Source organism: Callionymus lyra, chromosome 3 (assembly GCF_982586985.1).
Source record: "Callionymus lyra chromosome 3, fCalLyr1.hap1.1, whole genome shotgun sequence".
NCBI classification, from domain to species: domain Eukaryota; kingdom Metazoa; phylum Chordata; class Actinopteri; order Syngnathiformes; family Callionymidae; genus Callionymus; species Callionymus lyra.
In genome coordinates this window covers 26,245,439-26,270,546 of record NC_141820.1, presented here as the reverse complement: position 1 = coordinate 26,270,546, position 25,108 = coordinate 26,245,439, and positions in this window count along the sequence as shown.

The window sequence follows — 25,108 nt, the reverse complement described above, 5'->3', positions numbered from 1 at the left end:
CTCTGTGCTACCAAAGTCAAAGTCTTGAGAAATCAACCGCTTCACCTTGTTTTTTTTATGCGACTGGTAAATGCTCGTGATGGTTGGATGACGAGGACAAAATGTCAATAAGTAAATAAATAAAAATGATTCTCTAAAAGACCCATTTTAACCCTTTTCTTGGCCTTTGACCTGCTAGTCTCATCTCACAGCTGTGAGCGTTCAATGTGATGATACCTGGCTATGCATTTATATTTTCAAGGTTATGTATGTATAATGCATACACACTCACAGGATATGCATAAATATGCAGTGGCTGATATGAATATGCATGTATAACTGCTGATGGGAGTTTTATGCACACAGTACATGGAAATGTCTCTTGTTGAAGTAAAAAAAAATCACTTTTCACCGAAGATGAATCATGGAGTTGATTCATTTGCCATGAAAGACTCCAGGGATTTGGTTCAAAACGTTGTTGTATGAATAAAGTACACTCGCCTCTTGCAGCACGTTTTTTTTTCTACTGTGAATTGTTGCCGAGTCTCATGAGAGAAATCTTTTCAAGGCAAAAAGCCATCGTGTGTCCTTGTATAGATCCTCATATGGCTCTGGTTTGTTGAAAGTGACAGTATTGAATAGCCTGATAGGTGGTGCTTTTGGGGCGTTAATGTCATGCTTTCTTTGACGTTGGTTTTAATTTGTATTATCACTTCCTGTTTTCTTACTTGCCTCCACATGATCCCGATTAATATCATATATCACATAGCTCATCCATGTATCTTTCTTCGGCTTCTAGATCAGAGTTCCAGATCAAGAAGCTTGAGTATAGCGTTCCAAAAGATTCTATTCTTTGTGTTATCTGGATGTTTCCTGTATTTTGCCTTACAAAGTTAAGTTGTTGTTTTTTTATAATTTCCTGCAAGTGTTTTGACCTTTATATTGTCCGTTCTCTTTTAATTTTTGGTTTTTCGTTTTGCCCCTGATTTTCGCTTTAGACATTTGAAAGATTTTGGACTCCTTTATTGCTTATATTTTGAGGGATTGGACTCAGTGTATTTTGTAATAATTGTGGACGGAATTCTATTCAGTGGATTTGCATACAGTATCACTCCTTTACCCACCTGATCCTGCTGTGGTGTGGTTGGTTTCAAATAGTTGCAACTTCGTCAAGAGTCATGTGGTCTGTAGATTCTATCACACCAAGTGCTCTGGCAATACAACAAATGTATCCTTGTTGCTACAGTATCGCAATACATTGAAATATATCACAATTTAATGTATCGTTACCCGTGTATCATGAGCCTCTAGTATCTATTAAAGTGTTACGCTGTGTTAGTGGAGCAGTGTTCTAATCGATAAGAGTGTTTTGAAAAGACAGGTCGTGGCAAATCTGTTGTCCAAGCCATACAATTACCAGTGCTTTGCCAGAAAATACTAACAACGCTATTATTTTGGTCGAGAAAGCAATATACAGTTAAAAATTCCTACAGGTTTAAAAACTCTTAAAGGCCAAGACAACATAAAACAATTAGGAAAAAGCCTGCACAAATAAAAATGGGGACCAAATAATTCAAATAGCCTTAAATAAAAAAAAAAAATCTCACGCTTATATTGACCCATTTAATACTCAATATTTTTCCTTCCACCTTAATAAACATTTTTTTGGTTTGTCTTTTCTTTTTTCTAGCCAATCACGGAAGGCCTGACGCAATATAAACCAATCAGAAGCAACGCAAGGCGGGTCTATCTGTCATTACAGCACCACTCAAACATCGTCGCTTGGGTTTCTTCACTCTTGAGCCAAACTTAAATCTGGAAAGTTCTCGCTAAAATTTACGATAAATTCCCCAAACGCCATTTAATAGGAGGAAATAAAGACTCGGCTTTCAAATTAAGTGCATTGAATCAGTTGCGTATTCCTTGTAATCCTTTAATTCAATTCAATTCAATTTTATTTAAAGTGTCTTATCATAACAAAGTTAAGACACTATACAGTTGAAAAAAGACTATAGTTGATTAATGAAAAATAGATCCCAGCAATTCAATACCTTAAGATTTAAAAACTCTTAAAGGCCAAGACAACATAAAACAAACACAGGAGTCCCAGAAAATAAAGAAAACAGGGAGCCTGCACGAATAAAAATGCTGGGACCGTAGTTTTACCCCATCGTCCGAAAAAGGCCAAAAAAATCAAATACTTCCATACTGCTTGTTTCTAATGTTGCTTGAAATAAGAAATTGTTTAAAAAAATTGAACAAGTCTATATTTTAAGATTTAAGGCTACATCTCATGAGAGCTCAATGTGTGTCACAGTGGAGTGTAAGACTTTTCTAAGTCTGTCAGAAGTTTCTCAAACTAAAACTTTAAAATGTGTGATTCAAAACCAATGTTTTTACTTTCAACTACTACTTACATCTAATATGTTTTATCCATATTCATACAGAGATAAACTAGATCAAATTTTCAGACGTTACAAGAAGACGTTTTGAAATTAACTTGTCTAGGTCTTCTCTGTTGGTTCACTTGTGATAAAAGCTAATATGTCATCAGCGATAGCCTAAAAATAACAATGGGAAGTATTAATAATGCTGAGGTACATGCACCATTTTATTTCCAATTTAACCACATTAAGTTAATCACCTATAATCACAAAGTGTTTCCGAGGAAGTCGTCTTCATCACAGTCACCATGGTAACTCACACGTTCCCGCTCGCTCGTTCGATGAGACGCTGCAGGAGGATTCTTGTCAGTCAATGTTCTGTCAGCATCTTCTTTTCTGTTGCCATCAATTATAAATTGGGTTTTTTCATCGCCTGAGAAGATGGACATGTGGCATGATAGTGTGTGAAAATCACCAGTCTCACTGTCGCTGCGTGTGACAAGTGGCCGTATGGCTCTACTCCACAAAAAAAAGAAACGTTTTTTTGACTACATCCCGTGTTTTTGAAGAATATCATCACTTACAAGTTTATGCTTCGACGGGAAACGCTCGATGTTTGGTTTAAAATGCCAGAGTTATTATGTACTTCGCCGACAGATGAAAGCAAGGTCGACGTTCACAGTCAGGGGTCGTACTGGATCAATAGCCACATGGCACTTCCTGTCCTCGGAGGATTGTGTGACATCTTTGTGCGAGAGATAGATCTTGAAGAAAGGATGTCAATCAAACGTCCTGTCAGAACTAATCATCACCCCGATCTATGACTTGAACTGAACAGACGTACAATTCCCTTATTCATTTAAACTTGTTTCATTATATTTTGGTCAGCAATGCTGTTTTTTTCCGATTATTATTAGAAGCCGCAGAAAGACTTTGAGCAAAAGGTAATGAGAGTTGCGTGTTCAAAAACCTCCTGCTGCTTTGATAATAAGGGAAAAAAGCAAGTCTCTTGATTTGGAGTTGTGTAAAAGAACTATTTCTTTTCAGCGGTTTTCCAGTCGCTGTTGTATAATACATAGACCTTTGGATACAACAATTCCATATTCCCTTTCTTTTGTTGGACTTTTTTGGGTGAAGATCCATTGTTGTTAAAAAGGATATTCTTCTTTTGTGTATTTTACTTACAAACCTTCTTGCAAACAAAATTAAACCGATCTAGTGTTAATTTCCAAGCCTTGGCTACCTTCATAGAGTCTAACTTACCACAACATCTTGTATTTAAGATGGTAAAATGATTTTTAAAAATGGCATCGACTCATAACCTCAAACCATTCCAGCCTTGACCTACAAAGAACTGTGAATCCACGTCTTGTTTCAACGTCTCACTCCTGACTGGTGTGCCTGCTTGCACCATCAGACCTCCGTGAACTCATTACGAAACCAGTTTCTCTGGTCATTAACCTGACAGCATTTTGTCTACTAGACATCCCACATCGTTCCCCGGAATGGCTTCCACTGGCGGGCAGAAACCCCCTTAAGTCTCTCGGTCACGAAAGGACCAGGCCCCGGGGTACATCAGGGAAATGGTTAAGGCTTGCACCTTGGCCCTTCTGTTCTGCTCCATCAGTTCGCTGAGAGCACAATCTCGCTGAAACTCAAATCCCTGACATCTCCTTACATCTTGGTTAACTTAAAGGTCAAGTAATGTGTTGATTTAAAATAGATGTTGGAGCTCTATTGTACTCGTCAGTATGTGTCTGTTTGTACAAATCTCTCTTTTTATTGAAATATTTACATTTACAAAATGTGCTTAAGCCCCGCCCACTAAAAACACTTTTAGTAGAGAATGCATCTAGTTTACCATAACATAATCTACTCTGCTGTGATTGGTCAAGCATCAAGGCTTGTCCCCACAAGTCATCAACCCCCGGAAGTCGCCACTTGCACGGGACTCATTGTATAAACAGAGAGGGGCGTGATTACAGCTGGTTGGAGGAGGAGTGAAGCCATTATTACACCATAATGGACTAGGCTCTCATAACCTCTCATATGCCGATATTTCAGACGGGCGAACTTGATAAAGTAATAATCAGACAATTTGAATTGAATTAAATTGAATAAATGTAAGTACCCCTGTAAGTGGAGGTACATGTCAACCCATCTCTCAGGGATTCATCTGTACATTTGCTTCCTCACTTTCATGCTGTACACAGTTCATGGGGGCTTCATTCTCTACACCTTCATTTCCATTTCCTTTCTCAGGTGTTCAATAATTGATGGATTCTAACTGAAAAGTTACACAAGTCTCTCAGTCCTCTCACCTCCCGATGGCTTCATTATTTCATGCGAGGATCATTTTAGCTGTGGCCGAGTCCTTCCCTTCCACCAGGGATCCAGAGTTAATATTTTAAACACTTTTTCTAAAACTGTATATAACAAAAAAAAAAAGAACCAAAGTCAAAGAATAAGTGTGAGTTAGTCTGATGTGCTGGGAAAACTATGCCATGTCGGGGTCAAAGGTGCAAAGAGCTGGATTGACTCTGAGCATCTAGAGGACAAAGCCATCTGTCTCATGCTTTAGAAAATCTCCTTCAGTTTTATGAGCAGAATTTATTGGAGGCGGTAAGTGTGATAGTGGTTTTATCTTCAGGCGAACAGCATGTTGGGTTACTTATTCATTATTTGACACAGCATGCCAAAAGTGCACCCTATTTTTTTTTTTGTCTTTGCTTTAGCTTTTCTCCTTGAACTGAGCATATGGCGGAATAGCATCAAGTCCTATGCAAGTTATATTTATAAATTGGGCTTTTCGAATATCACCTTGTTATAATCCAAGCCCCCTATATATATATATATATATATATATATATATATATATATATATATATATACAGTATGTATATAAAAGAAGGATGGATAACACATTATTATCTATTAATAAGATACTTACTTACATATGTATTCACAGCAAATTAGCCACTTATTAACCATTATATAGTAACCAAAGATTCCAAGATGGAGCCTGCCTTTGCGCAACATTTATTGATATTGATTATTTATTTATTGATAATTTTAGTTGCTGTTGGCATATTATTACAACTGTGTGTAAATGATGTAACTTAAGAGAAATAATTAACATGTTTCATGAACATCTTTCATGAACATTAATGCTGTTGATACTCGGCATGTCATGTGTATAACACGCTTATGTCACTCTTATGTTGACACCTTCAAAATACTTGCTTAAGGAATGTCCCAAAAAATTGGCCAAAAAGTCAGTTATTTTACATAATGTAAACACAGTGGTATTACCATGCCAAAAACCATTATTTTTTATATCCTTTTTGAGTGAAATCATGGTAAAGTTGTCTGACATGAGTTAGGCGAGTATTTTAACAGGATGACGATATGTAACTTTATCAATGCACCCCAACTTTTTCTATGAGGTTTTCAAAACGTACATTGTCCATCATCTGGAGCTGTGTTCGTTTTTTTTGTTCTTTCCCCCAAAAAATTACTTAATTAAGGTCATATTAAGTTTTCCTTTTATAGCCATAAACAATCAACCTTCCTGTTAACGTTTTGAACTTGAGTATGAACTGCACTTATATTCTTATATATACTTTCATTTATCTGTATTCTCTTCTATTCTTCTATTATTCTATTAACTGTTGCGCAGCCATTGGAATTGGAATTTCTTAAGGAACATCTTCCAGGTATTAAAGTCCAATCTACTGTATCTTTAAAATAGTTGGGCACCAAAGAGACATGAACACATTTTATTACGTTTTATCTTTTTTTATACTAGTGGTTATTAGTAATGTGTCAGCAACAATCCTTCAGAGCCTTCATGGATCCAGATGATACTCTGGAAAACCAGCAAAATGTTATCAAATTTTACACATTATCAACAATTCAACAAAAATATCAAGCCTTTATTGTTTATTCAGAGAGCTACATGTTAAAAACCACAAGCTTGCAGGTAATTAAACTACCCGAAAAAACTGGGACATTTCAGTTAGTGACACACTTGACCCTAACAAAAACATGCTTTACTTTAACATACTTAAGTTTTTCACATCAGGGTTATTAATTATAACTATAATTATTAGGAAATAGGGCACATAAAAACATTGACAAATATATTAACAAGAAATTAATCAAAACTCACCAGAAAACCAAAAAAACCAAAGGACCAGGCCCCGGGGTACATCAGGGAAATGGTTAAGGCTTGCATCTTGGCCCTTCTGTTCTGCTCCATCAGTTCGCTGAGAGCACAATCTGGCTGAAACTCAAACTCCCTGACAACTCCAAACATCCGACTATTGGTTAACTTAAAGGTCAACTACCGTTAACTGTGTCTTAAAGAGATGTAAGAGCTCCATTGTACTCATCAGTATGTGTCTGTTTGTACACAACTCTCTTTTAATTGAAATATTTACATTAGAAAAGTATCTTAAGCCCCGCCCACTGAAAACCTTTTTCTATAGAATAAATCTTGTTTACCATAACCACACCTACTCTGCTGTGATTGGTCAAGCATCGAGATTTGTCACCATGAGTCATCAACCCCGGAAGTGGCGACCTCCAGGGGACTCGTTGTATAAACAAAGCGGGGTATGATTACAGCGGGCTGGAGGAGGAGTGAAGCCATTATTATGTCATAATGGACTCCGCTCTTGTAACCTCTCAGATTTCAGTCGGGGGAGAAATTTATAAAGCAATAAGTTCAAAACATGATCATGATGAGGGACTTACTGCATCTTGGAGAGGAAGACTGGTTTTTATTCTTGTTTTTTAATATTGAATAATATATGGTTTACCATAGTTAATGGTCACACATGAAGCGGGAAAAGGGTTGACCCCAGTGTTAGCCATTTGTAAGGTAAGATCAGGCTTAACTTAACCTTTTATTGCATAACACCGTTAGAAAAGAAGAAGAGAAATGAATCTATACATTTAAAATAATAACTTCACTCATTTTCTACTCGCCATCTAGTTGGTTAAGATTATTTTCAGAGTAATCTGTTCCTTTTTAGTTATAGACAAAAATATAAGTCCATTTTAAAGTAGCTACTGGAGCTCAGTTGTCTTTGTCTTCATCCAAAATGACAAACATCAAAATACTTAATGTTAATACCGTAATGCTAATCTGACATGAGGTAGGCGAGTATTTTAACAGGATGTCGAAATGTAACTTCATCAATGCACTGCAACTTTTTCTTCTAGGTTTTCAGAACGTTCATTGTCCATCACCTGGAGCTGTGTTCGTTTTTTGTTTTTTCCCCGAAAAATAAATTAAGGTCAAATTAATTTCGCCTTTTACAGCAAGTAAACAATCAAACACTGCCACAAGCGAATTCACTCGTTTTTAAAATGTAGCAATCAAATATATCTTTAAAAACAATTAACACATAATCAAGATTTGATAATTGTATTGTCCTGTGCTCACACAGAAGGAAACATGATGAAAACAATCAATGGTTGAGAAATATACTTTAGCAACTGTAACTGCAACCTTCCCATTATTACTTCATATGAACTGCACTTATATTCTTGTATATACTTTGTATTCTCTTCTATTCTTCTATCAACAGTTTTGCAGCCAAGGAATTGGAATTTCTTAAGGAACATATTTCAGGTATTAAAGTCCAATCTACTGTATCTTTCAAATAGTTGGGCACCAAAGAATTTATCTTTTTAATACCAGTGGTTAATAGCAACATGTCAGCAACAATCCTTTAAAGCCTATTACTAACAATTTAACAAAAAGATCAAGTCTTTATTGTTTTTTCAGAGAGTTACATGCTAAAAACCATAAACTTACAGGTAATTAACCACCCAAAAAAACTAAATGGGAAAGGTTTACACAATGGCATAATTGCCTTATAAAAACATACTTTATTAAAACTCAGAACACCAATTTTTGGGGGGGAATATTGAGTTGAAAACAAGAACAAAAAAATAAATTAAGTAAATATAAAATGCACTTAAAAAACGAACATTCTTTGTAAAGTAAATATTTCTGTCTCCATTTCAGTCCAAATTGTTGCAATGGAAATGAGAAAATAAACTGTATTTACAAACACAGTCGTCAGTTGCCAATTGGTAGATATGTGTACAATATACACTAAATAGAAGACAAGAGAATATATAAACAGTCTTTCACAGCAAGAGACATCAACTGCACAGCTGAGTAAAGAATCAGCTACATTTTTGGGAGTGATACATTTCCTTTCATCCTGTGGTGCAGTGAAGCACTCGCCCAAAAATTGCACCCAGGGTCGACAACAAATCAGCACTGAATAGTCTCTTGCAGAGACAACCTTGTCACACAGCTTTCAGAGAAAGTGCCTCATAGTCATTTGACTTTTCTGACTGCAATTTTAGGTACACCAAAAATACCAGCATTTCACGTTGTGGCTCTCAGTATGATGGTGTGTTTCTGTCTGTGTGTGTTTCTTTCTTACACAAGGATAGTTATTTACTCTCCTATTGTTCTTAACTTCTGGACTGGACTTCCAGCCACTCTTATCTCTAACTCCCTTTTTGTCAACCACCAATAAGAAAAATGTGAAATTTAATTTGAAAATGAGTCTCCAAAATCAGATTATAACTGGTGAATGTTGAATGGAAACTCTTGTTTCGTGTCCTATTTCATTTTCAAGGAAACACCATTGAGGTGTTTTTCATCCTATCTTTCAAACAGAATCTTTGTGGCCACCATAGGAGCCATCAGTGTCACTGGTGGCGTACCACAAGTGTCAGTTTTAGGTCCAATTGTAATTGTATGCTTGAACAGACTTTAACTCGTCAATATCTCATGTCATTTTTATGCAGATGACACACCGATATACCTTCCACTCAGAAAACATGAAATCCTCAGCTAGAAACCTTATGTGTCCTTTTTTATACATCCTTTTCATTCAACCACCACATTAAAAAAAAACGTTCAGTCCTTTTACTATCAACTCAAAATGAAACTGAAAACATAAACCCGATCATAAAAATTTAACTCAAACCTTAATGTTGTCACATCTTGATCCTTCTAATTTCCTCTTTTTTTGCATCTGTCAGAAATCTCACTCTCGCCTCCGAATGTTCCAAAACTCAGCCGCTTTAACTGGTTGTATTTTATTATTTATCACTAATGTGCTGTTCCTAATGATATAATTATAATTAAAGTAGTACTGAAAGTAGGCTTCAGTCGACTAGTTAATGTTGCAGGCCATCGATCTAGAAGGCTGAGTCCAGGGTGTTGTTTGGAAATCTGTTTTTATCGTTGGTGAGAGCAAAGATGTTTGCCAGGAAGAGGGTTCGGTGGTCAGCTAGCATTTATCATCTATGCAGCTTCCAGCCTCTCATACTGTATCTGGTTTGTGTTTTAATCGTTGCCACTTGCTATATAAACGCTAGTCAAAGGCACAGTAAGAAGCCACAGAAGACTCCTAGAAGGAAAAGCCCACTCCACATCCATTAGTTTGGCTAATCTTGACTGAACATAAGAATAATTAAACAATTGCTGGGTGATGGTTTCTTGGTGATGGTTGGTGTGGGAGTCAGGTCCTATCTAGGACTCTGAGAGGTGTTGGCTGAAGCAAGAACAGAGGCAGATGCATGTCCAAGCAACAGTTACTAATGACTTATTTCAACTGGAATGATTCATAGAGGTCTATGGATACTTTTTACAATATGGAAAATACTTTTTTAAATTAATTGTTCCTAAAGGGCAACTTAGCAACTTACCTAAAGGTAACTATTTGACTGTATGATTTAATGTTGTTGCGGATGTAAACTATATATGACAATGTATATTGCAGAAGTAATGCAAAATGTAACTGCAGCTATTGAGCAGTGGTTCCCAACCTTTTTTGCATCAAGGACTGTCGCACTGTCCGGTAATATTTCACGGATCGGTCTTTAGTGCAATATGACCAGTGACCATAGGTGAGGCGCTACAAGCGAGCCTTATATGCGTTATCCTAAGTATAGATGTAATGAATTGCTCTGACGTGACTTTAATCAAATACTCCCACAGAGTTGTTGATTCTATGATGCTGCAGAAAGTTTTCCCTACTGTGGTAACACTTGTAAGAATGGATGTCGATCTCATCACTGTCATACACAAGTGACTTTATCTGACCAGCAGCATCAACTTGAACTTGACGGCAGAACTTGGGGGAGGGCAGTAAATATCCAACCCAATTTATTATTGGTGCACACAGAACTGCAACCTCCCAAGATGCATCCTGGCCAAATAAAGAAAGCTGATTGGTCGATACTTTACTTTTAACATGATTTGCGATCTCCAGCAGTTGACCTTCTTGCACAGACATTCTGGAGTTACCAGGGGCCTTTTTTGGGTTTATTTACCGAATACTTTATTTACATTAACATTCATGGGCTGGTTTGAAACATCTTAAGATAAAATTTAACAAGCTTAAAACTGCTAATCAGTAACCTAATTCGCTGCGTCTGATTGTCTGATCGTCTCTGCAGGTACATGTAAGTAAGTAAGTAATTTATATTTATAGAGCGCTTTTCTAGACCAGGGTCACAAAGCGCTTAAACAATCAAAACAATACCCAATAGTATATATACTCTAAAAGATTAAGACACATAAGACAAACACAGGAGTCTCAGAAAATCAAGGAAAAGCCTGCACGAATAAAAAGGTCTTAAGATGTTTCTTGAAGGAGTCAGTAGATCATCAAACACAGAGAGAGAGGAAGATCGTTCCAAAGCTTAGGAGAAACAGCCTGGAAGTATTTCTCTCCTCTGGTCCTGAACCGTGTGCAAGAAACCATCAGTAGATTCTGTGCTTCATTAAAATGTGAGGCTCATCTGCGCAACACACACATATTCTTATTATATGTATAGAATGAAAGCATTTCTTTTAACAAATCATGTCATAATGTGAAGTTGTATTAATATAATTGTGTTTTTTTCAGGAGAAGGCTCCGATCACGTGATCACACGAGGGAAACCGTCTTTTGCTGCGCCTTCATTTGAACTTGCAGCTGAGTTTGATATAACAGACGTTGATGTTGTTTAACAAGAATGTCTACGACTCTCGGAGACTAAACTTGAAGCGATCCAACAAGAATCATTTTGTTCATTATATTATAAAAACAGATCTCATTCCTTATATATGTGTGTGTTAATATTTGATCAATATGATTGCAACCAATCAGCTTTCACTATTGGGCAGGGATGAATCATGGGAGGTTGCAGTTCTGTTTGCACCATTAATAAATTAGGTTGGATAATTATTTCCCTTCCCCCCCTGAGCTCATTTGTCAAGATCAAGTTGATAATATCCTCAAATAAAGTCAGTTGCCTATCACAGTGTGGAGGATGACGTTCTTCTTGGACTACAACAGTGGCAGCTCGTGATCCAGTAACAACATGACCCAAACTGGATGATGGCTGAAACCTGGGGGATGGGGACCAAGGACCATAGAGAATCTGTTCAAGCAGTTCATTAATTTGTTGTAAATGGGCTGTGGATGGAGATTCTAAGCAATTGAGTTGCTCCAAGGAAAAAATTCACAAGTACTTTTAACAGAGTAAACTTAACCCTAAACATTCTTGTGGTAATAAACCTTGTGTTGAACTGATGAAAGCATATACTTTCCACTTATTAAACCAGAATTCCTGGTCTGGAAAGCTTCAGCAAATATTATTAAATTAAATTTTAGGGGTATTTTAAGAAGCAAAGAGGTTGTAACTATCCAGCCATGACACAATTTTCTAAAGAGAACCTCTTCAGCCTCGTGACATATAATGTCCTCACCATCCAGAGCACTTTATGAAAGTTATTGAATAATTCATGTGCTCAGAGCTTTAATTATTATCAGTTATGTAATGTATGTATGAGAGACCTGCACCACCCTGGGGTTTTAATCCACTATGTATGCCACATGATGAAGAGAAATGAATACAGATTTGACACAAACCTGACAGATTCAGGTTAGACCGTGAGCTAGCTCTTAGCTAAAGACTTGTGCAAAACTTGCAGTTTAATTACTCATCACAAATGACACAGACACGGATGGAACTAGGATTGGTGAAAAAGTGTTTACATTTCACTAACAGAAGTGGCCATGCTTCATATTGATAAAAGGCAGTGTCAAAGAAAATGTACCTGCGGGCCTGAAAGTGTTAATTCAATATGTAGTCTGATACCAAGGTCAAAATTGATTTATGTGGAATGTTTTTCCCCAATCCTGGTGAGTTGTTGGTGAACTTCGAAACCATCACTGTGCATATAACAAGAGAGTGCATGGTAGATATCCCCGCCCCCTCCGGCAAGCACCCTCAGGGTAATACTGAGGGTCCAATTAAAAAGATATAGTGAGTTCAGGCCCCCTGGGTCAGCAGAGCAGTCTCCTCGCTTTAGGACTATAAACCACCACCTCTTCCCGGTGACTGCTCTGTTGATGCTTGACGGCAGCCTGGGGACATTGACGGCAGGCTTTAAACACTGTTTGCTTCCAGAACACAAACAGCAATTGGTAATCCAGGTAGAAATCAAAGTGGGGGGGGTATTTAATTATTTAATTGAGAATACAACATGTCCCTACGTGAACTCAATACCTAGATGTGGAAAAGCAGAAAGAGAAAATAAATGTTTAAGCAAAGTTGATGAAAATGTGATGGAGAAAATTGCAAGGCCACTTTATTATCCCTCGCATTGGTTTAAATCCAAAGAATTCAACGTTCTCTAACATCGCTTTCCATTATTTGCAAGGCGCTAAAATGCTGTTATCTTACAATAGAGCAGCTTCCACTTCACATGTTAATCAACCTTAACCTCAGATAAGTCACTGCAGTATTTCTTTTTAATAAGAAAGTTATTGCTCAAGGCTGCATGTCTGACGAAAGCCGGAAAATATGTAACAGTTGTAAAGGCTTCAGCAAATTAGGATTGTGGTTTCACAGTGAGTCTGTCATGGAAATTAAAGAGAAAATGTTATTAAAATGGTCACTCAAAAACAATTGCTTTAAGAGTGTTAAAGCACGTCTGCAATAGAGCTAGTTAGATTCTTTCAAAGTCAGTGTACAGCATTTTTCCGACTACAAGGCGTACTTAAAATCCTTTAAATTTTGTAATTTTGCCTTAAAATCTGGTTGGCAGTATGTATTATTTTGGGGTTTGAGGAAGGCTTGAGGGTTTGTTATTATACTTTAAGGCTACTCAACAATGTTTAAATGTGTAATCTTTGCTGGGCTTGTTTATTTGTTAATCTAGGGAAAAAATAAAACAGTCAAATTGCAAGCTCCACGCTCAGACCTCCAGGCTCTGACCTCCGCGACGAAATTTTACAATATAATTTATGCTTCACAAAAGGGTTAGTTAATTATGATCGTTAAAATAATGAATCTCATCCATCTATCATTAATCTATTTTTCGTCTAAATTAATTTATGTGGCCACGCCCAGACCTCCAGGCTCAGACCCACTTTTGGACAAAATTTTACAATATCATTTATGCTTCACAAAAGGGTTAGTTTATTGTGATCGGTAAAATAATCAATCTCATCCGTCAATCTATTTTTCTTATAAATTAATTGATGCTATATACATATATATATATATACATAGATATAGATATAAAATAGTAAACAAAGTTTAACATTTTATATAAACTTTACTTTAGTCATAGGTGAATATCTAGTCTTAAATTTCTATAATTCCTCTTATTCAGCATTTCCTCGCAAAAGGATTGCATGTCCGTTTGTGAAAAAAAAAAAGAATTTAAACGGCTCCAATATTTGTTCTCGCTCCTCTTCGTCGATGAGAACGCCTTCCTCAGATGACAGAGATTGAAAGCTTTTTACTGCCTTTTCCAGGTACTCTCCCTCCATCTGAAGAATGTCAGGCAGCTCAACTCTTGCTCAAAAACAAAGTTTGTTCTCCTCAACCCATCGAAAACAATCACACGAGAACATGGTTAGTTTTAAACAGGCACAATTTAACTGTGTTGGTTTTAAACCACATGGAAAGATCTCTCTTAAGAAGCAGAGCAAGTTAAATATTTTCTCTTACTCTGGTCTATAATTAGAAAAAAATCTTAATAATGCAGAGAAAATCTTTTGAAAAAACTGACCTCAGCAACAATTACTTTACTTTCCTCCAGACGGAAGACTGGTGGCTGTTCACCCCTAAGCAAACGGGACAATAAAAATGTTGTGACATTCGACATCCCAGACTCGGTTGCATATTGTTTTATCTGGGAACAGAATAAGCAAATGAAGAAAGTTGTTAATAGTGTTGTATGGAAGTATGTAAGCTTTACTGCCATTTACACATGCAAACTTACCTTCAGAGTTTCCGAGGGTGGCTTGATGACCCTCCCTGCTCTATCTTTGGCTTCGGGTCAGTAATTAAATGAAACTTCCCATCATGTTTAAGAGCGCTATCTGCTGACCTGAATTAAGAAAATGTATCATGTAGCATCATTAGCATTAACACAATTACCGTTTTAATAGATTTGGCTCTCAAGATCATGGTCCACTTTCCAAGTGCTTAGTTCTCTCAAGCAGGATTAAACGATAGCAAAGCAAAACAGACAGATGGAATAATTGTTGAATGACTGGACTAAACTTTGTCTAGACATGGACAATTTCACTAGTAGAGCACTAATAATGGGCTAATATCATGTCAATTTCAACAGCAAAATCTGTCATTAATGAGTTCTAGAATTGTTCATGTAATTGTCTCTCAGAATATTTGCTGAGACACCTTGAAAAAATTGTAGGAATCAATAACTGGTCATTGATTTTCTTTTAATTAAGTGTAGTGTTGTGTACTGAATATACGGTTAAACTTTATCAGAACGACTAGGGCTCCGGTTATAACAAATATTACCATGTAATGTTTTAAGAATATACCTAGAATTATGGTGCACCACCTTTGAGTCTTAGACCAAAGGAAACTATTACATTTACGTGGATAATATTGAATTAATTGGCCTTATTAATTCATTATGAAACACTAGTTTGAATCCAACTCAGTAACTAAAGTCTCTACTTGTTGTCGTGATTAAAGTTCTTTACTGAGTAACAGACTCTTAAATTGATTATACAAAAATCTGAAAAATTTTAAAGGCAACTGACATACTTTTTATAGGATTTATTGAAAGAAACAAAGATAAAAGGGAGAACAGTTCGGAACAGTGGAATGGAATGAAGATGATTGCTTTGATATGGAAGGAACTATATTAATTACTCAGGAAGTTACTGACTTGAAGGCTTTGAAGTGTCAACTCTGGGAAAGCTTTACAACGTATTTTAAGCTAATCTTGCTGCCTCTGTTCAATTTGAAAAATCCCAACACATCAATCAATGCAAGAATGACAATGTTACAGTTTCTTACGTCGTCAAGATAAGAGAGAAAAGGCGTGATGACGACGAATCGGTTGAGGTGAGGAGGATGAGGAAGAGGTGAGCAGGAGTAGTTGCGTTTGTGGAGTGACTTGGCAGGGACCTCAGTGGAGACGGAGTGGCAGCGGGAATCGCTGACGTCGGGGTCCTCTTGGGCCCTGGTCCTTCGTTGCAGGCTAGCAAAGATCTTCCTTGACCGAGTTGGCGTAAGCGACCAGAGATGTATCTTTACTCAGTTCAAGGGATCAAAACGCATGGATCTTCTCTGGAAGAGCAGTTTGGTTGCTTGGTGGAGCCAGAGAGGTTCAGGCTTGCTTGGCTGGCTGCTGGAGGTTGGATTGTGTACAGTTTGCTTGCGTCTTGAGAAGGTCATGCAGCTGGGGAGACTTGCCGCACCAAGCTGCAGGGTAAGACCGAAAGGTCGTGGAAGGGGGCAGGAGTCAGGAACTGGAGTGAAGAGAGGAGATAATTGTGGCGAGAGAAAGGGTAGATTTGTATCGCCATTCAGTCGTGCTCCTGGATTGGTGGGTGACATCTGATTCCTCAGGACCCATTGGCTAGAGATTGGCACTGGTCCACTCCCTCTCTCCTTCTCCTCCTTCTGATTGACTTTGAAACTTCTTTTATTTGATGTAATTGAAAGATCTGAGGTTCACGCATTATGCTAACTTATCATAACTTTCCCAGTTCTTTCTAATGATCAGAATGATACCAAACATTACTGTATATGTTATGAAACCACAATATTGAGATGTATGTTCATACAGCATATAGACATCAAAACACTTTTAGGTTTGGTTATATAGTTCATGTGACTTTCTTCTTTGGCTTCTCTTTACCTGAAAATATTTTATTGAACAAGAAAATGACATTTAATACTCTGTAAGTCATCAGGTGGTTGTGGTTCTCTTTGGTCATTATTGTGTGTGGAGAATGGCCAACCTTTGGTGTTTCAGTGGAAGCAAAATCAAACATGAAGGACTTCACTACAGTGGTAATAAAGTAATATATATATTGTGGAATCTTGGAGAACAATGAAGGACCCATCACTAAACGAGCAGTTTGAGACTCAGCACAGGCTGAAGCAGCTTCAGAAAGAATATATGCGATTAGCTAATGAAATTCTCTCCATGATAACTGATAAGTGGTGGAAGATGAATAATGAAGGACTTGGGCAGCAACTTTGACCATCTCCTTTTCTTTAACAGAAACTGGATTTGCCGAAGCTTTCAGAACCTGCTTACGTACTTATTGTCTCCCATTATCCAACATGTCTCTTTCAAGAGAAGAAGAAAACAAGCCCAGTTCCCAGAAATGTTTTGTTTGCTGCAGCTCCTTACATCCCCAAAGTTGACTCAGACTTGTGTGTGGATACACAGAATTGGTTTCTTAAAGACATTTAAGATAATATTGGGAATATTTAAGTATCTTTGATGGCCTTGAACTATCACAAGAAAATGAAAAGTAATGATGGAACATTAGCTCAGATGCCAGTATTTCTGCTTGCCTTTTATCTTTTCTTTTCTAGTTTTGGCTGTTTTCCTCGACTAGCTACGACAGTGCTCGGGTCTATGCTGTTACGTATCTGAAAAGGCCTGGTATTATTGTTCATCAGCATGTAGATGAGAGGTAAATGTATTCATCTCCTTCTGAGAGGGAAGCTGATCAGTATTCACATATGCTCATTTGCATCTCTGCCAATGATCTCACTTTATATACTCAACTGTCTGCGTGCTTTATCACAGGAGAGTGTCAGTAAATCAACATCGCTGTTCTGCGGCTTCAGTTGAAACTCTCGCTTGGAAGATCGCTTGAAAGTTCAGACAGCTCTGGGGAGTTCAGAGGATGAAAAGAGGAATTACTATAATTTAAAGGGCAACTAATGTGTTGATTTAAGTGTGTCTTAAATAGATGTTGGACCTCTATTGTACTCAATTAAATTCAATTTTAATTAAAGTGTCTTATGATAACAAATCTCAAGACACTTTACAGTTTAAGTGAGACTATAGTGGAGAAAGGAAAAACAGATCCCAGCGCCTCAATAATGAGTAAAGCACAGTGTGGCGTTGGCGAGGAATACCTTCCTTTAAGAAGGCAGAAACCTAGAGCAGAACCAGACTCATTGTTGACGGCCTCCTACTGTGAGCGGCTGGGAGGAAGGATAGGGGGTAGACAGATGGACGGAGAGAAGATACAGTGAGAGAAAAAAAAACGAGGAGAGTATAGAAGAGTCCATGAGGTGCTGGAGAGAACTCTATATTCAATGACGTGGTGGAGGTTCTGTATCAGCAGCAGCTCTGGAGGTCGAGCCTTGCTGTGGGTTAAAACTGCACAGGTGATGAATGTAATGCAGAAAAGGAAGGATATACAGAGAGAGAGCTCAGTTTCGTCCGAGTTCAGTAAAAATAAGTTTTTGGTCTTCCAGGACTTGATATCTGTAATACAGGACTGTACTTGTTGTGTTGGCTGATTTCTTTCATCTGGCTTCCTTGACAAGTAGAGTTGGGTCAAGTCCCCTAGTGGACGGACCAAGAACAGAACCTTGTGAGATACCATAGCTTACCTTAGGGTGTGTCGATGAGAGGTGGTTGACATCTACAAAGTGCTTTCTATCTGACAGGTAGGATTTAAACCAGTTTAGAGCAGTTCCACGTATGCCTATATGGTTTTCTAGCCTCTCTAGAAGGATCTGGTGGTCAACAGTGTCAAATGCAGCACTGAGATCTAGAAGAACAAGAACTGAAACATGGACCTGATCAGACCATTAGCAGGTCGTTACTTACTTTTACCAGGGCGGTCTCTGTGCTGTGGTGTTCTCTAAAACCAGACTGATACACCTCAAATTGATCATTGTCCTGGAGATAATCACAGAGCTGACTCACAACCACTTTCTCCAGTATCTTTGAAATGAAGACAAGATTAGAGATAGGATTCTAGTTAGTGAGAACCTCTGGATCAAGAGTGGGCTTTTTATGTAGAGGTTTAATTACAGCCACCTTAAAAATACAAGACAAATTAATAATGTCAAGTATGAAAGTGCTAAGTAAGGGGAACACTTCTTTAAGTAGCCACGTGGGAATGGGATCCAGTAAAGCTGCATAGATTGTATTAGAAGAATCTAGGAGGTCCTGAATTTTTCCTCTTATAGTTACAATTTTTTATAAAAAAAATTCATCAGTATGTGTCTGTTGCTTAAGCTGTTGTGTCTGTTGCTTTGGAGATTCAATCTGATTTACTGTTACCACATAAAGTAATAACTTCAAAACATGGTCATGATGAGAGACTTATTGCATCTTAGAGAGAACGATTTAGAAATTTAAAACATGTGAGTCAAAAAAGTTGGGTTTTCACATTAGTTGCCTTTTAAACTGATGCAAGTTGAATAGTTCAGCACGATCAAAAATATGAAGTGCTATTAAGACAGCCAAGCTGCATATTCCAAAAGATAATAAAAAAGTAAAACATGTATAAATGCACCAAACCAAATACTTAATTAAATTCAAGTTTGTGTTTTCTTCATCTTTTTTAAATTAATGGTACAAGATTCTGACATTAGCGTCCTCATGCAGTAGGATGGTAGTAGTCCTGGAACTAGGCTTCAGTCAACATGGAAGCATATTAGGAAACTACTGATTGTTGTTGTTGAAGAAGGTTGCCTGGAATGATGTTGGAACTGGTGGTCTGCTTGCATTTAGCTGCCCTAGCAACCCAGCCAGCTTCCCTTTCTGTGAATAAAGCTTCTATTAGCATTAAATGTTTATATAGTTGGAAAAATTGTCTTATCTAATTGTTCCAATTTTTTATATCATCAATATAATCATTAAAATAAAAACAAATTGGATATAAACATTATTTTGAGACAAAGATACAGAAACTAACTTATTAACCCCAATACATTATTTATTATTATGTTACCTTATAATATTCAGAATCAGAATGAGAATCATTTTTATTGCCAATATCAGTTCAGGGTTCCACCAATTAGGAGTTTGTTCTGACACCAAATAAAATCTTAGACATAAATAAATATACAGTTAAACAATTTACATGTTTGTATTTATTCTCCATAATTCAAGCTTTTTCTTAGCATTTAATAAAGATTAACAATTAGCTCAAGAAATAAATAAAAAAGGCAGCAGTGTTCAGTAACCTGCTGGCACAACACAGTAGAAACAGTAGGAAGAACGATCCATTCATTCAGGTCTTTGGTGAATTGTCCAGCAAAAGTTGAGTTGTGAGATTCATCATTTTTTTTTTAAATGTATTTTTTCAGCTGGCCTGAGAACGCCTCAGAGTCTCCCAGGAAAGAGCTGGATGATGTAGCTGGTGAGAGGAAAGTATGGACCTGAAGCCGCTGGCCTCACGACCTGACCCCGGATAAAGCAGAAGAAGATAAAGACGTTTCTTTTTCCTCCTCCTCCAGCAGGCAAATATTTAAAAGTAAAAAACAAATTTCCAACAGAATGGTTGATAGTTAATTAAATCATCATTAGTATTTATTTATCTCCACCTATAAAATCCTAATTATAAAGTACAGAACCTGAGCCAAGGTGACTTAATGGCAATAAGACACTATAACAATGAACTGAAAGATGAATTAATGTCAAAATGGTTCCAAACTTGAAGCGCTTTGAGATACACACTCCACATCCCAGATCCATCACAAACAGACCAACATTTTTGTTTTTTTGCAGGGACACATAAGTGACCACTGCCAAACATTCCAGGTGCACCAATCCAACATTCTTCTTTTCATTTCACCTGGACACCAGCCAACCAGACTTCCATAACTCTGCTTCTATTATCACTGGAAATGCATAACATCTAAATAGTGTGATAAAAAGCAATTGATCGAAGCCCTTGTATTTCAAGGAGCCTCTGCCATACCTCGTAAAGGTAAGCAGGTTCTAAAAAATGAAAATGCATTTTAGCATCTACACATACACAAAGCTTGCTGTACCGAATCACATGACCCACTCACTCAGAGAATGTGTGTGATAAGAGTGGAGAGAGGGGAACACTTTTGTAGAATCAAACAAAATGCGAAAATTACCTTTTTGTTAGAATGTAAAAAAGGTTTTCTGTATTCATCTTCTCACAGGATTAGTTAAAAGGCTACTTCCAAAGACTAAATGGGAAATATATAAATTTTATTTAGTGGAAAAAAAACATGTCCCCTTTAACTTGAGTTGAGTTACAATACATTGTGTATCAGGAAAAAATGTTTTCCTGTTGTTACATAATTGCAGTCATGATGCCATAACTCACACAAACAGTTTATGTATAATTTAAAATGTCAGTACTGCATACATATTAGCGGAGGTCCATCACTTTGACAGATCCATTAGTAACGTAGCCTCACCATGTATCGCAAAAACTTCTCTCTGAAACACCTGAGGCGTTCATGTTGCCTCAAAAGAGGTAAAACAGATGTAAAGTCCTCTGGCTCGTATAATGTTGGTGATAATCTCAGATTTGTTTTATTGACCTCAAGGGGATGAAATAGTTGCATAATTTTTAGCACCGAAGGTCAGCTCCTGTACGCCAGGCAGATTATCTTCTTCCTCCGCACTGAGCCTTTTTACATTTATTCTTGAGGGCGTCCCAGCTGTTTTTTAAATATTAATGTTACTGTTTCTAAGATACTAGTGCTGTGTTTCATTATTGAAGCAGATAAGCGAGATATGGATGTTTTTTACACATGATCCAGATTTCAATGCTGCTAATTAGAAGAAGGAAAACTGGATCCCTGCAGAATATTTATCGCCACCAAATAGGAAAGACTCCATCCTTTCTGGATGCTAACGAAGCTCCACAGCTGGTCTGAAAGTACATTTCCATGAAAAGATCTTGTTACTGTATGATAATGATCCGCTTGTCTGACTCGTGAATAAGTTACTCATTTATTTATTCCGATTCCACAACCTCTTGACTTCTTAGTTTTTAATTGTTGTAACAACAATGCATTTTTTTTTTTTTTTTATAAATCTTGGTCTCCTGCCAAGGGTACCCAAGTTTCTCGACACGGAGAAGAGAGTGAAGTATTGTTAGGAGACTCTACGTTGTTACATTGTATTGACTACTTACAATATTGTTTAATTCATGGTGAGACAAGGTTTTAGTACAATTTGGAAAAAGCCTATCTTGTAGGACATCCAAGGTGACAGATGCAGCAAATGACACGTCAAGACGCTTGTCTCAATAAAGTTTATTCAAGAAATAAACCCATAAACTAGTGGGAAAAGGTTTTTTTTATGAAGATCTATAAATATAATGCCCACGTTAAACCAGTTGGTGACCCCTACTTTAAACTTCTTCTGTCAAACTCTAAAATTCAGTCTAATCCAGCAAGTAATTTCAGTGACCTGTGAGATATTTAAATACATAGAGTTGTCTTTAAATTAACTTAAAAACACATCGAAAGATCAACAAATACATGTCGCTATTACTACCCAAACGTAAAAAAAAAAGTTTGTGTTTATTTTTATTTATAAAGGACATCAATTTCAACTATTTCTTGAAGCTGACAACTTGTCTTTTGTTTCATGGTTCAGGGGTGTCGTCTTTGTACTCTGACCAACAACCACGGATGAGATTGACAGCTATTTTGACACAAAATATTCTTCAATAAATGGATATGGGTCAGCCTGCGACTGTGTTTAAAACTTGGTCCCCTGGAGTGATTGAGTTTGACACTCTTGCCTTAAATCAATATTCATCACGAATGTAGCGCAAAATATATCCCGACCAGGTTGCATGTCCCGTGGCTTGCGCTCAAATTTGAATATAGAATAGAAGTTTTGTTGTTCACTCTATCCGTCAATCAACCTCTGTGTGTCTTATATGTCTTCAGAAACTTTTGATTGATGTTTTCCATGTATAAAATAAAGAGGAAAAAACTCAAGAACAACAGCTATGAAGGGTTTTGACTGATGAATGTAAATTTTCATCTAAAATGCATCACTGTCTGATGCAGTGGAGAGTACTTCTTTTTTTAAATCCTTTTTACCTCAAGGAACAAGATCTTTCCAATATTTCATTGTCAACCAATGACATTCAATAGCCTTTTCAGTAACTACATTTACTTTGAAGCATGTGAAAGTGTCAGTTATAATGTGACAATTTCTTCAACTGGCCTTGAACGATTTTTTTCTTTTCTACTCTCTCCTTGTTAAAGGCTCCTTCACAACACACGTTTTCATTAAACAGTTTTTTTATCCAACAAATGTTCAGAACACATCCTTCCTTCAATTCATTCCTGTTTTCTTCCATCATATTTCTATTTCTCTGTAAGTGAAGAGTGACGCTGAAGTTTCCATTGTCGAGATATTACTAAACATGAGCAAGAACATCTTCTGTGTGTCTTCAAAAAAATGTATAGGTCGAGAACATTAGAGTTGAGTTTGGAAGTTGTGGCGAAGGTTTGACCTTTCTCAGACTCCAGGAAACAGAAGGTATTTACTAGAGGTGTATGGAAATGTAGAAATAACAATGTATCGCCATATTTTTATACACAATACTGTATCGATATTCAATAGCACTGTATTTAAACAAAATGTACATTTGCGCCGTAGGTGAAGCAGCCGCTCACATCAGCAGCTCTACTGCATGTGAGCTGAGGTGTGGAGGAGGAGAAATCCCACGACAAGATTCAACAGCACTAACTGTAATAAACATCTAAAGATGCATCACGATAAAGAATATCAGCAGATCGACCAAACAAGAAAGACAAAACAAAAGTTAACTTTGCTGTTCTGTAGAGACGAGAGAAACTTTCAGTCGACATATGAAAGTCAACAATAACAAACGTTCTTGTTAGTGTTAATGTTAACTTCATCGTTGGAATCTGTCTCTTACAATAAATAGAGAATTTGTGTTTAAAAGTGATTTAATAAAGACTAACAGTGCAGAGTTCCGTGTGTGTAACATCAGGGCTAAATTTAAATTCCACAAACTTTAGGATGATCAAAAATGACACATACATACATTTAACTAGTTTAGTTTAGTCATAACACCGTTAAATGCTTTACTAACTGACTTTTAAATCGTGTTAATCACAGTTCAAATATTTTTTTTGTTCCTTTTTCAGAAAAAAATGAAATAAAATAACTAAATTAAAGTAAAATATTATTTCAAAGGTTAATTATATATTTAACATCCACTTTTAAAGCTGATGTTTGGACTCATTTTGGCTTTAAAACAAAGTATAAAGTTAAAAAATGTAACTTCACCAACAATTTTAACTTGATTAAATTAACAGATACTGGATATTGCATGTTGCTCCAGGTTGTTTGAGACTGTTAATGAACTTCATTGTTAATATAAGTCTACAGTTTTTGTTCATATTTTGAGAAGCACTTTCAGACAGTATATACAGTAGTTGTTACTACAGAATCGCACTATATCACAATATATTATATAGTCACACGTGTATTGTGATACTTATCGTATCGCCTCATTCTTGCCAATACACAGCCCTTGTATTTACCCAAAATGCTCCAAGGAAAATCAACAAGATTAGGGGTGGCAACAAAGTGCTACCAAAAAAGTACAGCAAGGGATTCAGGGAATTGTCAAAGTAGCATTGAATATGGAATTTAGATGAGGTCAAGCAAGAAGTAAAAACATAACAACAAAACTGTTATTTTACGCTATCTGCCGCAAATTCCAAGAGACTCCAGCCTTAAATCAATATAGTTTGAGCCACATGTCAACATTGGTTAGCGAGACAGCAGCAAGTAAAGAAAGAAAGAAAGAAAGAAAGAGTCAGATTGATCCAATACATAAGGTTGTGTGTGACACATATCTCTGGACAACAGCATACATGCTCAAAATCAATTAGCGAGTTTTTGGTGGCACAATTCACTTTGGAATTTTAAAGTTGGTTGCTGTTTCTGGAAAGCTTTATTGATTTGTAAGCATTAAACTGCACTCATGGAACTGCTCTTATTATTTGTTGGATATGCAGCCAGTTCTTATTTAATTCTACTACTCCCAATCTATTCTTAAGTATATTTGTAAAGAACTGCTCGCTTGGATAACTTTAGGAATGTCTATTGGGACCTCTGTTGTACACTCACTTAAAAAGTAAATTAAATAATGATGCTTCCAAAATCATCAACTACCAAATTATTATTACTAATAATTATTAACAACATATTAAACACTACTTTGTGAGAAGGTAGAAACAACAGCAACTCTTTTGAGTGAAGGTGAAAAGTATTTGTTTGCACCATGTGTATTTATGAATGTTCTGATACAAGTCTCTGAAAAAAAATCATTCTTAATGACATTAATGAATTAAAAGCCTCGATCCCAGGGTGTGGGGGAAACTATATTAGTAAACAATTTGAGTTT